Source organism: Bubalus bubalis, chromosome 2 (assembly GCF_019923935.1).
Source record: "Bubalus bubalis isolate 160015118507 breed Murrah chromosome 2, NDDB_SH_1, whole genome shotgun sequence".
Lineage (NCBI taxonomy): Eukaryota > Metazoa > Chordata > Mammalia > Artiodactyla > Bovidae > Bubalus > Bubalus bubalis.
This window is the reverse complement of record NC_059158.1, coordinates 117,684,384-117,698,295: the sequence shown is the minus strand read 5'-3', so window position 1 is coordinate 117,698,295 and position 13,912 is coordinate 117,684,384. Positions and strand designations below refer to the sequence as shown.

The window sequence follows — 13,912 nt, the reverse complement described above, 5'->3', positions numbered from 1 at the left end:
GTGGACTCCGGGAGTTGGTGATGGACAGGGAGGCCTGGCGTGCTACGATTCATGGGGTAGCAAAGAGTCGGAGACGACTGAGCGGCTGAACTGAACTGATGACAAATTGAAATAATGGATTAACCACACTTGCAGGCATACAAAAATGGAGTCAGGTGGCCATTGAGGATCTGATCTCAGACACATCTCTACACCATGAGAACTTGAGCTCTATTTGAACTGTACCAGACCCAAAGACACTACCAGTTGTATTCAAAACAACACTTGCCAACTGCAACCTTGTGGTCTCAAGGTCTCCCTTTGTAACTAGGCAACCTTTTTAGACTCCAACCAATTCTTACTTAATAAGCACCCTTACTTCTTGCTAGCTCCAATTATAATTCTTGAAAAATAATTCAAGTAACTCATAGTAATCTTCAGTTTTCTTCCCTTATAAGCCGTTTTGTGATCTGGCAGAACACAATTCAACTGCTTCTTGAATCTGTGTATCCTGCAGTCCTGCTGCTGCTGCTGCTGCTGCTAAGTCGCTTCAGTCATGTCCGACTCTGTGCGACCCCATAGATGGCAGCCCACCAGACTCCCCATCCCTGGGATTCTCCAGGCAATACCAGGCTCCTCCATCCATGGGATTTTACAGGCAAGAGTACTGGAGTGGAGTGCCATTGCCTTCTCCACCTGCAGTCCTAACAAACCCCAAATTAGCACTTTTTAATTTCAATCAATTCTCTGTTTCTGAAACTTGATTAACAACCCTTGTTCTAGGAACTTCCCTGGTGGTCCAGTGGTTAAGACTCCACCTTTCAATGCAGGGAACATCAGTTTGATCCCTGGTCTCAGAAGATCCCACATGCCATGGAGTCGCTAGGTCCGAGAGCCATAGCTACTGAGCCCACGCACCACAACTACTGAGCCACACACCCTAGGGCCTGTGCTCCACAACAAGAGAAGCCACCCCAATGAGAAGCCTGAGCACCACAACTAGAGAATAGCCCCACTTGCCACAACTAGAGAAAGCCTGCATGCAGTGATGAAGACCCAAAACCCTATTCTAGCTTTTAAGGAACTTCCAGAATAGATGCACATACAGCACTAGAAGAGAACATTTTCAGGACTGAATAAGTACTGCTGGCACTGAGCATGCAGAGGAGGAGGAAGCAGTCACTATAGGCTGAGGTTTTGGGAGAGGCCTCACAGTGAAGAGTGACAGCTGATTCATGAAAGAAGGTAGACCTAGGATGTGTCATGGCCAGGAAAAAAGAACACAGGACTGGGTCTAGGAATAAAACTGGTTTTATTTATTTATTTATTTATTTATTCACTAGCTTGGTTTCTTTGAAGATACAGAAAAATATAAATCTGTCAACATCTACTCTAAATAAGACAAATTTGGTATAAGAATATTAATATTTACAAAGATATAATTTAATGCAAAAAGAAGGATATGATATTAAGATAAGCAATTGTCTACCAGGAGGATAGAATCATCATGTACTTGTATGTATTGCCCCCTCGCCCCCCAAGAAAACAGCCTTGAAATATGTTAATCCCCAAACTGGGAGAATTTAAGACATCTCTCTCAGATAATGATGGACCAAGCATTTAAAACATTAATAAGGATAATGAATAATTGATTTGAACAACAAGAAGGGGAAACTGAAGCACAGAGCTTCAGTGAAATAGCTTGTCCAAGACTATACAGCTAGTGACAGAGCAGAGATTCAAACCCAGGAAATCTTTTGTTGCCAGCCTGTGGCTAAAGTAGAATTTTGAAAATGTATTTACATAAAAGTATTAAAAACAAGTCAACTAAGCATTCAATATTCAACTCAACAAGTTTGAAAATAGATAAATCCCCCAAAGAGGAAGCAAACAAAAACTCTAAACACCCAAAGCTGGTTCTTTGAAAAGCCTATAAAAATAGGTTTCTTTAAATATTGACAGAGAAACTCACAGAGAACGAAAATATGAGAGAAAAAGATGTGAGTAAAGAAAGGGACATAACTAGAGAAATATCAGAGACTTTTAAAATTATGGATGAATAGTATAAAGAATTTTTTACCAATAAACTGAAAAGTTAAAGTGTATTTTTTTCTAGAAAACAAAAGTTAGCAAAGTTGCAAAAAAAAAAAAAAAAAAAAAGATGAACCAATACCCAATAAAGAAATGGAAAGTACTCAGGACTCTTGCAACACTCCTTTTTTCACTCACAAAAGGAGAAGGTACAGAAAATTTTATGCTGCATATTAAAAAACCTTTAAAACAGAAAAAGGAGGGGGAGGAAAGCCATGAACTTTGTTTTATGAAGGTTTAACTACCTTTTCACCAAAATGGGACAAGAGCAATACAAGAAAAGGAAAGATGAAATTTTTCAAGGTAAAATTAACAAAGAGATCTTTTAGTCTGAGATCCAGTGAAATGTGTTTGCTATGTGGAAGTAGAAGGCAGCAGGAATCTTAACTCAATGAAACTGCTGGGTTTTCCTCACTGACTAGCTTCCCAGATTATGAAGAATGAGGCATCAGTGTTCTGCATCATCATCCAATGCAAAGGTAATTTTTTAAATTGGATCCTTCTATGACCCGAAGAAATGAGTTTTTATTTCCCAGTGCCATTACTATTGATACTTTGCTGTTCTTCTTGACCTTAGGTAGAGTGGAACATGACTGAGCACCATTATAACCTCACTGGGATACCACACAGACAGTACTCTACAGGTAATCTAGTATTAGATTAGAAATTATTAGAAACTGCAAGAGTTTTGTGGGACCCAATGACTCCAAGCTCCTTCTACAGCAAAGCTTCAACTAGATCAGCTATTGCACAACAGGACTGCTTTTGATTTCAGCTGCTTTTGTTCCTCCTCTTTGGTCACATGCCTTATTTTTTCTATTTTTATAGTCAACAGTTGGCTAAGTAGCAAGTTCACAAAAGGTACTTGCAGGGTGTCATTTGTCAAAAGCTCTTTTAGTTTTAATTAGTTAGTTAATTTAGTCTTCTTTATGCTGTGGATAAAAAGGCTCTTTGTATCAGAGAGATGGTACTTAATATGTTTTAGCTTTTCCTGCTTTTCAACAATAATCCAACTGATAAGAGTTTTAAGAGCCATTTCATTTTATAGCATATGTATATAATTATATAATTTTCTATTTACCTATGGAAGACAGCATTGGATATTCATTAGGAATAAAGGCTTTGGAGTCAGAAAAGATGGGATTTAAGTCTTGGCTCTAATAGAAAATGGTGTGGAAATAAACACACCCAGTTGTTAATAGAGGTTACCTCTGGAGGCCAGCAGGCACTCCACTTTTACTTTACCCCCTCTGGATTTAATGAGCATATGAACTTTTTTAACTTGAAAAGAAGAGAAGGGAAGGAAAGGAATAGGAAGAGAGCTAATTTTGTGACCAGAGGCAAACAGTTCTGCCTCTCTGAACTGCAGGTCACTCATGCATTATATAGAGAATACTGAAGGATTATTATGAGGAATACAGGAGATAAATGCATATAAAAAATTTTGCACTTCACTTGGCACGAATGCAGCATCCAATAACTGTTCACTGTTACCTCTAGCAAAATACTTAACTCAATATTTGCCATATAGTAAGTGCTCAAAAAATGGTAAGTAGTCAAACAAACAAACAAAATATGATAAGTATTCCTTCTTTTTTTCCCCAGTTTTATTGAGATATAACTGTATAAGTTTAAGGCATACAGCATAATGATTTGACTTACATTCATCATGAAATTATGACTACAGTAAGTTTAGTGAACACGCATCATCTCATATAGATAGAAAATTAAAGAAATAGAAAAAAAATTTCTTTGTGATGAGAACTCTTAGGATTTACTCTCTTATAAGTTTGTATATATAACATACCACAGAGTTAGTTGTACATTATATCACATTGTTAATTGTACATTATAAGTACTTACTTATCTTATAACTGAAAGTTTGTACCTTTTGACTAACTTTCATCCAATTCCTCCTTTCTCTTCCCTCCTCTGATAATCACAATCTGATCTCTTTTTCTATGAGTTTGTTATTGAAATAAATTGTAGCTACAACACTGTTAGTACATGACACAGTGATTCAGTATCTCTATACATTTCAAAATTGTCACTACACTAAGTCTAGTTACCATCTGTCACAATACAAGATATTACATAGTTATTGACTATTTCTGCATACTATACATTTCATACCCATGATTCATTTATTTTGTAACTGGAAGTTTGTTCCTCTTAATTTTCCTCACTTATTTCTCTCCTCATATCCTCACCCCAGACAAATGATAGGTATTCTTACTAAGTACATTTTTAAATTTTATTTTTCTTGTTCTTGTCTATATCTGAAAAGTTTTCCTTGTATTTTGCTTTGAGTTATTTGCAATTGGTTCTTTGTTTTTAAAAAATAAAGGCCCAAATTGAAGGACAGTTTTTGAACTGGCCTAAACTCTTCAAAAAAAAAAAGTGTTAATGTCATAAAAATAAAGATTGAGAAGCTATTAATGCTAATTTTCTGATACTTATCATTGAATATAATTAGTTACTAAATAAATGTAGAAACCCTGTGATCCATTGCTAATATAATATAAACTGATGTGACTGTCCTGAAGTATATTTTGGCCAAATCTTTAAAAAACAGAAATGAATATATCCCTTGACTCAGAAATTCCACTTCTAAAAAATTATCCTATAAAGATGCTTCCATTTGTGTGAAATGAAATGACACAAATAAAACAATATATTCTTTGTGTGAACAAAGTTTAGAAACTTGCTGGACCATCAGTAATGCGATACTTAAATAAATTATAATACACTCAAACAATAGAGTAAAATGGACTTACTATAGTGCTTTGAGTGTACTTTTCTGGAAAGAATTCCGAGAGAAGGGAAGTTAAGAGAATAAGGCAAAGTACAAAACATTGGGTAGAATATGCCCCCATTTGTGTGTGGGGAAAATGTATATGTGTATGCATATGCATATATGCCGGAGGAGGCAATGGCACCCCACTCCAGTACTCTTTGCCTGAAAAGTCCCATGGACAGAGGAGCCTGGTAGGCTGCAGTCCATGGGGTCACTCAGGTTGGACACGACTGAGTGACTTCACTTTCACTTTTCACTTTCATGCATTGGAGAAGGAAATGGCAACCCACTCCAGTGTTCTTGCCTGGAGAATCCCAGGGATGGGGGAGCCTGGTGGGCTGACGTCTATGGGGTCGCACAGAGTTGGACACGACTGAAGCAACTTAGCAGCATGCATATATGCATTGGTTTTTATATGCATCTATTTATATTTTATATTAAAATATATTAATATATATATTTGTGGGTCTTCCCGGGTGGCACTAGTGATAAGGAATCTGCCTGCTGATGCAGGGGATGCAAGAGATGCAGATTCGATCCTTGGGTTGGGAAGATCCCTTGCAGTAGGAAATGGCAACCTGCTCTAGTATTCTTGCCTGGAAAATTCCATGGACAGAGGAGCCTGGTGGGCTGCAGTCCATGGGGTTGCAAAGAGTCAGACATGACTGAGAAGCTGAGTACACGTGCATACCTATAGTTGTATACTTATATATGTCTATATACATACTTTTTAATACATTGATACATATATGTATTTGTAAAAACATAGTATACCTCTAATGATGCTTTTAAAAAAAATTGAGGATACTGTTAGCTCCAGAAAGGAAACTGAGTTACTGGGAGATAGAAAGTGGGTGTGACTTACTTATCTTGGTATGTACCATTTTGTATTTTGTGCAATGTACAGGTATTATGTATTAAAAAAACTCTAAAGAATAGAGACAATGCAGAATGTTGGAGAGTCGATATGAAATCAGTTGAAAGAAGTGAACATTTGTTAATAACATGAGTACAAGCAGATGGAAAGAGAACTGTACTGAACAATTCTCCAAATATAGAGACCATCTACTGGAGAAAGTCAGACAAACATGGCATGTCCAAAAATCTGTTTCCATTTTAAAGCTTATCTTTTCATGGAGTAAGGATGTTCACATGATTCATTTCTTCATTTTAAAAAAAAAACTAAGGTAAAGGGGTTAATTTTATTGTATATGAATTAAACTTCAATTAAAAATATAATGAATTTTTAAGAGGTTAATAATGATGACTCATTCATACCATGGAATACTGCTCAGCAATAGATAGAAAGGAAGTACTGATACACGCACAAGTTGGATGAATCATCCAGGCATTGTGCTTATTGAAAAAGCTTGTCTCAAGAGGTTACATGCTGTAAGATTCCATTTATATGGCTTTCTCAGAGACAAACTGTAAAAAAGAAGAAAGATAAGTGGTTTTCAGGGACTGGGAGTGAGTGACTATAGAGGGATGATAAGAGAGAGTCTTTTTTGGAGGGTGGATGATGGGATGGTTCTATATCCTGGCCATGGAGGTAGTTGCAGAAATCTATACATGTGTTAAAATTCATAGAACTTTACCTCAAAGGCAAAAAATCAAAATAGCTATATAGTAATATATAAACTAAAAATGTTTTAGGTTAAAACACACACATACACTTAAATGTGGGGGTTCTTGCAAGAGCTATCTCCAAGCTAGAGTTCATAACTTTAGCATTTAAATTTTGCTTCTATACCAAGAGTCATCAGGGTTTGGCTGGTGATTTGATATTGCAACCATATTGTCTTATTCAACATGACAACCCTAACCCTCTCCATGATTCTCTTAGAAAGAGTCAGGGAGTATTTAATAATTCCAGAGTCTCATCATTATAGGAACACAGTGGCTACACATTGTAATTTCCCTCCCATGTGAATGCGCCAGCCAAGTTGACATTGGTGGATGGTCATGACACACCCTGTAACACAGTTTTATGGTTCGTTGTTACAACACACCTTAGGTGCCAGTATGAAGATGACTCAACGGAAGTAAGGATTCCAGGGCAGTGTCAGATCTGAAAAAGCAATCCCAGCACCAGTTCCTTGTCTCACAGTGGCTTGGCAACTTCACCTCTCTCAAAGTAGAGAGGAAAATCAAGTCAAACAGGCCTTCCTGAAACATGGCGTAAAACACCACATGTCACCTTTGTTCCTGGAGGAGACACTAAACAAGTACTTGTTGAGGTAAACTATTACATATTCTCCCCATTTCTCACCCTAAGCAGTCGGAAGTTAACTATCTTCTTGAAGACATGAAAGAGCAAAACAGCTACCTGGCATTTTTATATTTCCCCTGCTGGTAATTCTCTCATAGCCTACTTATTTTACACGTTTCTTCTAGACTTCAACTCAAATAGCTCTAGGAAAAGCCACTTGTTATAGAGCAAAATGGGCTGATGGTTCGAATTATCCATCCACAGAAGAAGAAATGATCCTGAAGAGAAAGCTGCATAAAGTATTTCCTAGTTGAAAAGGCTCTGGAATCAGCGTCTAGAATTTGAATCTCAACTCTGAAGTGCATCAGCTGTGTGACCTTAGGTAAGTAACTAAACTTCTCTGGCCTCAGTTTTCTCTCTGTTCATTACAGGTGCTAAAGGAGCCTACTGAACCGGGGGTAAGATTAAATCACATAATGGCCATAATGCATCTAGTAGGAGGCTTGTGTGTGTGGTCGGTTGCTCAGTTGTATCTGACTCTGTAACCCCAGGGACTGTAACCCAACAGGCTCCTCTGTCCATAGAATTCTCCTGGCAGAAATACTGGAGTGGGTTGCCATTTCTTCTCTAGGAGATCCTCCTGACCCAGGGATCAAACCTGCATTTCCTACGTCTCCTGCATTGGCAGGCAGATTCTTTACCAGTGCACCACCTGAGAAGCCCAGTAAATGGCTTAGAGAGGCTTAATGCATATTCAGGACCTGTGAACCATTTTCACACGCTAAGTCATTAATTTGACCAGGAAGGGGTGGGACTTTCCAGGAAGGTGTTTAAATTCCTTTTGCTGCCCAGTTCGTCTAATGTGTTTAGGGTGACCTACAATACTCCCAGGGGCTGCTGCCTGCTTCCCTGTTGGCATGGTGTCCTGTTCCCTCATGTCCTTTTCTGATCTGCCAATCAATCTGGGAATCTAATCATCCCTGAGTTGTTAGTGACTTTGACTTCTCCACTTAGAGAATGATGGCGTAAGTAGTGTACCTTAGGCTGGGAGCAGCTGGGGCCAATCAGCAGTCTTCAGGTAGCACCTCTTACCACACAAGTCAGCCCCACAGCCTGGGCTATGACCCCTTTGTGAACTGGCCACCACCTTGTGCTCCCTTCTCTTGGTGCAGGGTCCTTCTACACATTGATGATACTCATCTTTCTGCTTCCCTTCCTTTTCTCTCCTTCCCTCCCAGACCAGAGTGGAATCAGTTCAGTCGTTCAGTCATGTCCGACCTTTGCGACCCCATGAACTGCAGCACGCCAGGCCTCCCTGTCCATCACCAACTGCCGGAGTCCACCCAAACCCAATCCAACCATCTCATCCTCTGTCATCCCCTTCTCCTCCTGCCCTCAATCTTTCCCAGCATCAGGGTCTTTTCCAATGAGTCAGCTCTTCTCATCAGGTGGCCAAAGTATTGGAGTTTCAGCCTCAGTATCAGTCCTTCCAGTGAACACCCAGGACTGATCTCCTTTAGGATGGGCTGGTTGGATCTCCTTGCAGTCCAAGGGACTCTCCAACACCACAGTTCAAAAGCATCAATTCTTTGGCCCTCAGCTTTCTTTATAGTCCAGCTCTTACATCCATACATGACCACTGGAAAAACCATAGCCTTGACTAGACAGACCTGTGTTGGCAAAGTAATGTCTCTGCTTTTTAATATGCTATCTAGGTTGGTCATAACTTTCCTTCCAAGGAGTAAGTGTCTTTTAATTTCATGGCTGTGGTCACCATCTGCAGTGATTTTGGAGCCCAGAAAAATTAAGTCTGACACTGTTTCCACTGTTTACCCATCTATTTGCCATGAAGTGACAGGGCCGGATACCATGATCTTAGTTTTCTGAATGTTGAGCTTTAAGCCAACTTTTTCACTCTCCTCTTTCACTTTCATCAAGAGGCTTTTCAGTTCCTCTTCACTTTCTGCCACAAGGGTGGTGTCATCTGCATATCTGAGGTTATTGATATTTCTCCCGGCAATCTTGATTCCAGCTTGTGCTTCTTCCAGCCCAGTGTTTCTCATGATATACTCTGCATATAAGTTAAATAAGCAGGGTGACAATATACAGAACTTGACTAACTCCTTTTCTTATTTGGAACCAGTCTGTTGTTCCATGTCCAGTTCTAACTGTTGCTTACTGACCTGCATACAGGTTTCTCAAGAGGCAGGTCAGGTGGTCTGGTATTCCCATCTCTTTCAGAATTTTCCACAGTTTATTGTGATCCACACAGTCAAAAGCTTTGGCATAGTCAATAAAGCAGAAATAGATGTTTTTCTGGAACTCTCTTGCTTTTTCCATGATCCAGCGGATGTTGGCAATTTGATCTCTGCTTCCTCTGCCTTTTCTAAAACTTGAACTTCAGTTTGAACATCTGGAAGTTCACGGTTCATGTATTGCTGAAGCCTGGCTTGGAGAATTTTAAGCATTACTAGTATGTGAAATGAGTTCAATTGTGCAGTAGTTTGAACATTCTTTGGCACTGCCTTTCTTTGGGATTGGGATGAAAACTGACCTTTTCCAGTCCTGTGGCCACTGCTGAGTTTTCCAAATTTGCTGGCATATTGAGTGCAGCACTTTCACAGCATCATCTTTCAGGATTTGAAATAGCTCAGCTGGAATTCCATCACCTCCACTAGCTTTGTTCATAGTGATGCTTCCTAATAATAGAATGGAATAGGGCTCATTAAAGCCTTATAGGGATAGTGCCAATGAAGAACTTTCCAGATCTAGACTTGGTCCAGAGAAGACTCATTAATAAAGATCAACTGGGAACTTCCCTGGCAGTTCAGTGGCTAAGGTTTCACCTTCCAAAAAAAAAAAAAAAGATTTCACCTTCCAATGCAAGGAGTGTGGGGCTCAATGCCTAGTCAGGAAGCTAAGATCCCACATGCCTTGCAACCAAAAAACCAAAATTTAAAACAGAAGCAATATTGAACAAATTCAATAAGAACTTTAAAAAGGGTCCACATCAAAAAAAAAAAAAAAAAACAAACAAGAATCTTAAAAAGATTGACTGTACACTCTGGGAGCCTATAGGTAACTGCTGCTTCCATTGATGTTTACTATTTATTGCTTCCTCATAATCTTTGGGAGAAGACAATGGCAACCCACTCCAATACTCTTGCCTGGAAAATCCCATGAACGGAGAAGCCTGGTAGGCTGCAGTCCATGGGGTCACGAAGAGTCTGACACAACTGAGTGACTTCACTTTCACTTTTCACTTTTATGCATTGGAGAAGGAAATTGCAACCCACTGCAATACTCTTGCCTGGAGAATCCCAGGGACGGCGGAGCCTGGTGGGCTGCTGTCCATGGGGTCACACAGAGTCGGACACGACTGAAGCCACTTAGCAGCAGCAGCAGCAGCGTAATCTTTGAGTGGCTATCTTGCCAATTTAGGAATGCTGAGGAAAAATTACTTTGCCAACAAAGGTCCGTCTAGTTAAGGCTATGGTTTTTCCAATAGTCATGTATGGATGTGAGAGTTGGACTGTGAAGAAAGCTGAGTGCCGAAGAATTGATGCTTTTGAACTGTAGTGTTGGAGAAGATTCTTGAGAGTCCCTTGGACTGCAAGGAGATCCAACCAGTCCATTCTAAATGAGATCAGTCCTGGGTGTTCTTAGGAAGGAATGATGCTGAAGCTGAAACTTCAGTATTTTGGCCACCTCATGCGAAGAGTTGACTTATTGGAAAAGACTCTGATGCTGGGAGGGATTGGGGGCAGAAGAAGGGAACAACAGAGGATGAGATGGCTGAATGACATCACCTACTCGATGGACATGAGTTTGAGTGAACTCCAAGGAGTTGATGATGGACAGGGAGGCCTGGCATGCTGCAATTCATGGGGTCGCAAAGAGCCCAACATGACTGAGTGACTGAACTGAACTGAAGGAAAAATTCCTATAAATGTTATTTTCTACCACATGATATATTTACTATTTGGCTTGAAATTTTGGTTTTTATGTTTCTTATAAAAATATAAATAAAATCACTACTGTTTTCAGGCCAAACATAGATTATTGTACAACAGTCTACTGTGTATAAGAGTATCACACAAGTTGGAAGGGTTAGTCCTAGAAGAATTTGACACAACACTATAATAACACAGTATTAATAATGGAACTAGGAATGAAAAAGGAATCCATTAAGTCTTCGGAATCTGTGAATATGCGATGGTACACAGCAAGGGGGAATGAAGGATGCAGATGGAATGAAGATTGCCAAGGGGCTGACTTCAAAGAACTGATATTTTCCTGAGTATCTGGTTCAGCTGCATGAAATCACAAATCCAGGGAGGCAGGAAGAAAGGAAGTTAGGCAGAAATTTGAAGGAGCTTTACAGGAAACCCTGCTCCTCTTCTCAGCAGATTTCTCCAGCTATTGTTCTATTAGTTTCTTTCCCTTCATTGCTTAACTTATTGAAAGAATAGTCTATGTTCTCTGCCCAGACTTTCCTCACTTCTCATTCATGACTTAATCTATGATGCTTTTGCCTTTACGTTGTATTGAAATTGTGTTTCCCAAGGTCACCAATTACCTCCTTGTAGCTAAATCCAGTGACTATTTTTTGCCTTCTTCTCTTAGAGATCTCTGATAACTCCTCTGTCCTAAGATAATTTTACTTCCTTTGATTTGTGTGGTTTTACACTTCCCCACTTCTCCTTCAGCCTCTCTGGATGTTCCTCCTGGAGGTCAGTGCTTCCCTTGCCTTTCCCCTAAATAATACTTATGATTGGCCTTCCACTTCTACAGACTATTAAAAATCATCTACATTCACTATCTCCATGAGAAAGCATATGTTGATGACTCCTAAATATTAAATATCTTCCAGCCCAAAGTTTCCACCTGAGTTTCCAATCTGCATATCCATGTGCCTTCTGAAACCTCCACTTGGTTGTTTCAAAAACAGCTTCATTTTAGACTCTGATACTCCAGTATGGGTGCAAATGGTTTATTTTGGGGGGAGGTGATCTCTGGAGGCCTTCTAAGGGAATGAGACAGGAAAAGAAAGAGAATCAGCAGAGGATGTGTCAACGAACAGCTATTGTGGTTGATACCTGAGGCTTAGTCTCATGGGACCCTGTAAACACTGGATGGAAGATGCCTCAGAAACGGTGTATAGAAAGACAAGAAAAATTCCCTTGCAGTCCAGTGGTTAGGACTCCGCAATTTCATTGCCCAGGGCCCAAGTTCCATCTCTGATGGGGGAACCGAGATCACAAAAGCTGTGAGGTGGAGGCAAAAGGAGAAAGATAGCTAAGATTGTGATTCATCAGTTCCTGTACCTCACTGTGGTTGGTCACTCTTGGGACATCAACTCCCTGAAACTTTGTAGCTGACTACATGTGCCCTGAAGCAGAACTCACTTTAGTGAGCAAGGAATGACCTCAGGCAGAGAGATGCAGATGCTTTCTTCACATACAGGAACTTGTTGTTCAGTCACTAAGTCATGTCTAACTCTTTGTGACCCTGTGGATGTGAGGCTTTCCTTTCCTACACTATCTCCCAGAATTTGCTCAAATTCATGTCCTTGAATAGTAGGCTTCAGGGACACGACTAGGTCATTGCCAGTGTCCACTACACACCTCAAGTCAACCTGTCCCAAACTGAATTCCAGATCTTAGACTCAAATTTTGCTTTTCCTTCTGGATCCCCCATTTCAATAGATGACCTGACTATCAACCTAGTGTCCAAGCCAGAGACTTGAGCAATCTCAGTAGCAGGCTAAAGTCCCCCCTCTCCTTTCCTACACCATCCACATATCATGTCCTGTCAATTCTACCTTCTAGAATTTTCTCGAATCTGCCCTCTTGTACATTCCACAGCCAATACATGATCTCAGAGGACCATTGTCTCTTTCTTGGATAGCTACATAGATCCTGCTTTGGAGTTTTAATCTCCTATCTCCAGACTTTGTCTTTCTCAATCTGTTTTCAACATAGCAACCAGAGTGGCCTCCAGAAACAAATTCAATCATGCCACTTTCCTGCTAAAAATTATTCAATGACTATTTCCATAAAGATAGAAGTCACACTTCGTAACATGGTTTGCTAGACTTTCCATGATATTGCATTTGCTTACCCCTATAACCTCAAGCCACATCCCTTTCCTGTTCATTTATTCCCTAAAAAACACAGAAACAAAAACATTTCTCTCCTTCACCCCTGCGTGTAACTTTATATTCTCAGTGCTTTCAAATATGCCATATGCTCTCCAGCCCCTGGGACTTTGCTCATTCTGTCATCCACTGATTAAGTCCTGTTGTTCCTGAGATCACAATTCCAGGTTGATTCTTTTAGGAAGTCTTCCCTGATTTCCTCCAGTGTAAGATTAGTTAGGATTTCCTGGGTAGCTCAGCTGGTAAAGAATCCACCTGCAATGCAGGAGACCCCGATTCGATTCCTGTGTTGGGAATCTCCCCTGGAGAAGGGATAGGCTACCCAGTCCAGTATTCTTGGGCTTCTGTGGTGGTAAAGAATGGTAAAGAATCTGTCTACAATGCCGGAGACCTGGGTTCGATCCCTGAGTTGGGAAGATTCCCCTGGAGGATGGCATGGCAGCCCATTCTAGTATTCTTGCCTGGAGAATCCCCAGGGACAGAAGAACCTGGTAGGCTATAGTCCACCAGGGGTCGCAGAGTCAGACAAGACTGAGCGACTAAGCACACAACGCACAGAAGCTTAGTACCCTATGCGTCCTCAGTTTGGTATTTCTCACACTGAATTGTAGGCTGTTTACTGGCTAGATTCAGCTCCCTCCTCCAATAAGAAAAGCTCTATTAAATAGGTCTT

At 40.2% G+C, this 13,912-nt stretch overlaps 1 long non-coding RNA gene across 2 annotated transcripts in view; it reads left to right on the top strand.

Moving 5' to 3' along the window:
- The first annotated feature begins 903 nt into the window (after nucleotides 1–903).
- Nucleotides 904–13,912, top strand: part of LOC102414731 — a 35,283-nt gene continuing 22,274 nt past the window's right edge. Inside the window, exons 1-4 of one of the 2 annotated variants that reach the window (XR_326551.4) lie at nucleotides 904–2,549; nucleotides 2,648–2,714; nucleotides 6,885–7,107; nucleotides 7,344–7,461. This is a non-coding gene — a long non-coding RNA (uncharacterized LOC102414731). Of the gene's footprint in view, nucleotides 2,550–2,647; nucleotides 2,715–6,884; nucleotides 7,108–7,264; nucleotides 7,462–13,912 lie in introns of both variants that reach the window. The other variant, XR_003106879.3, reaches the window with a different exon arrangement.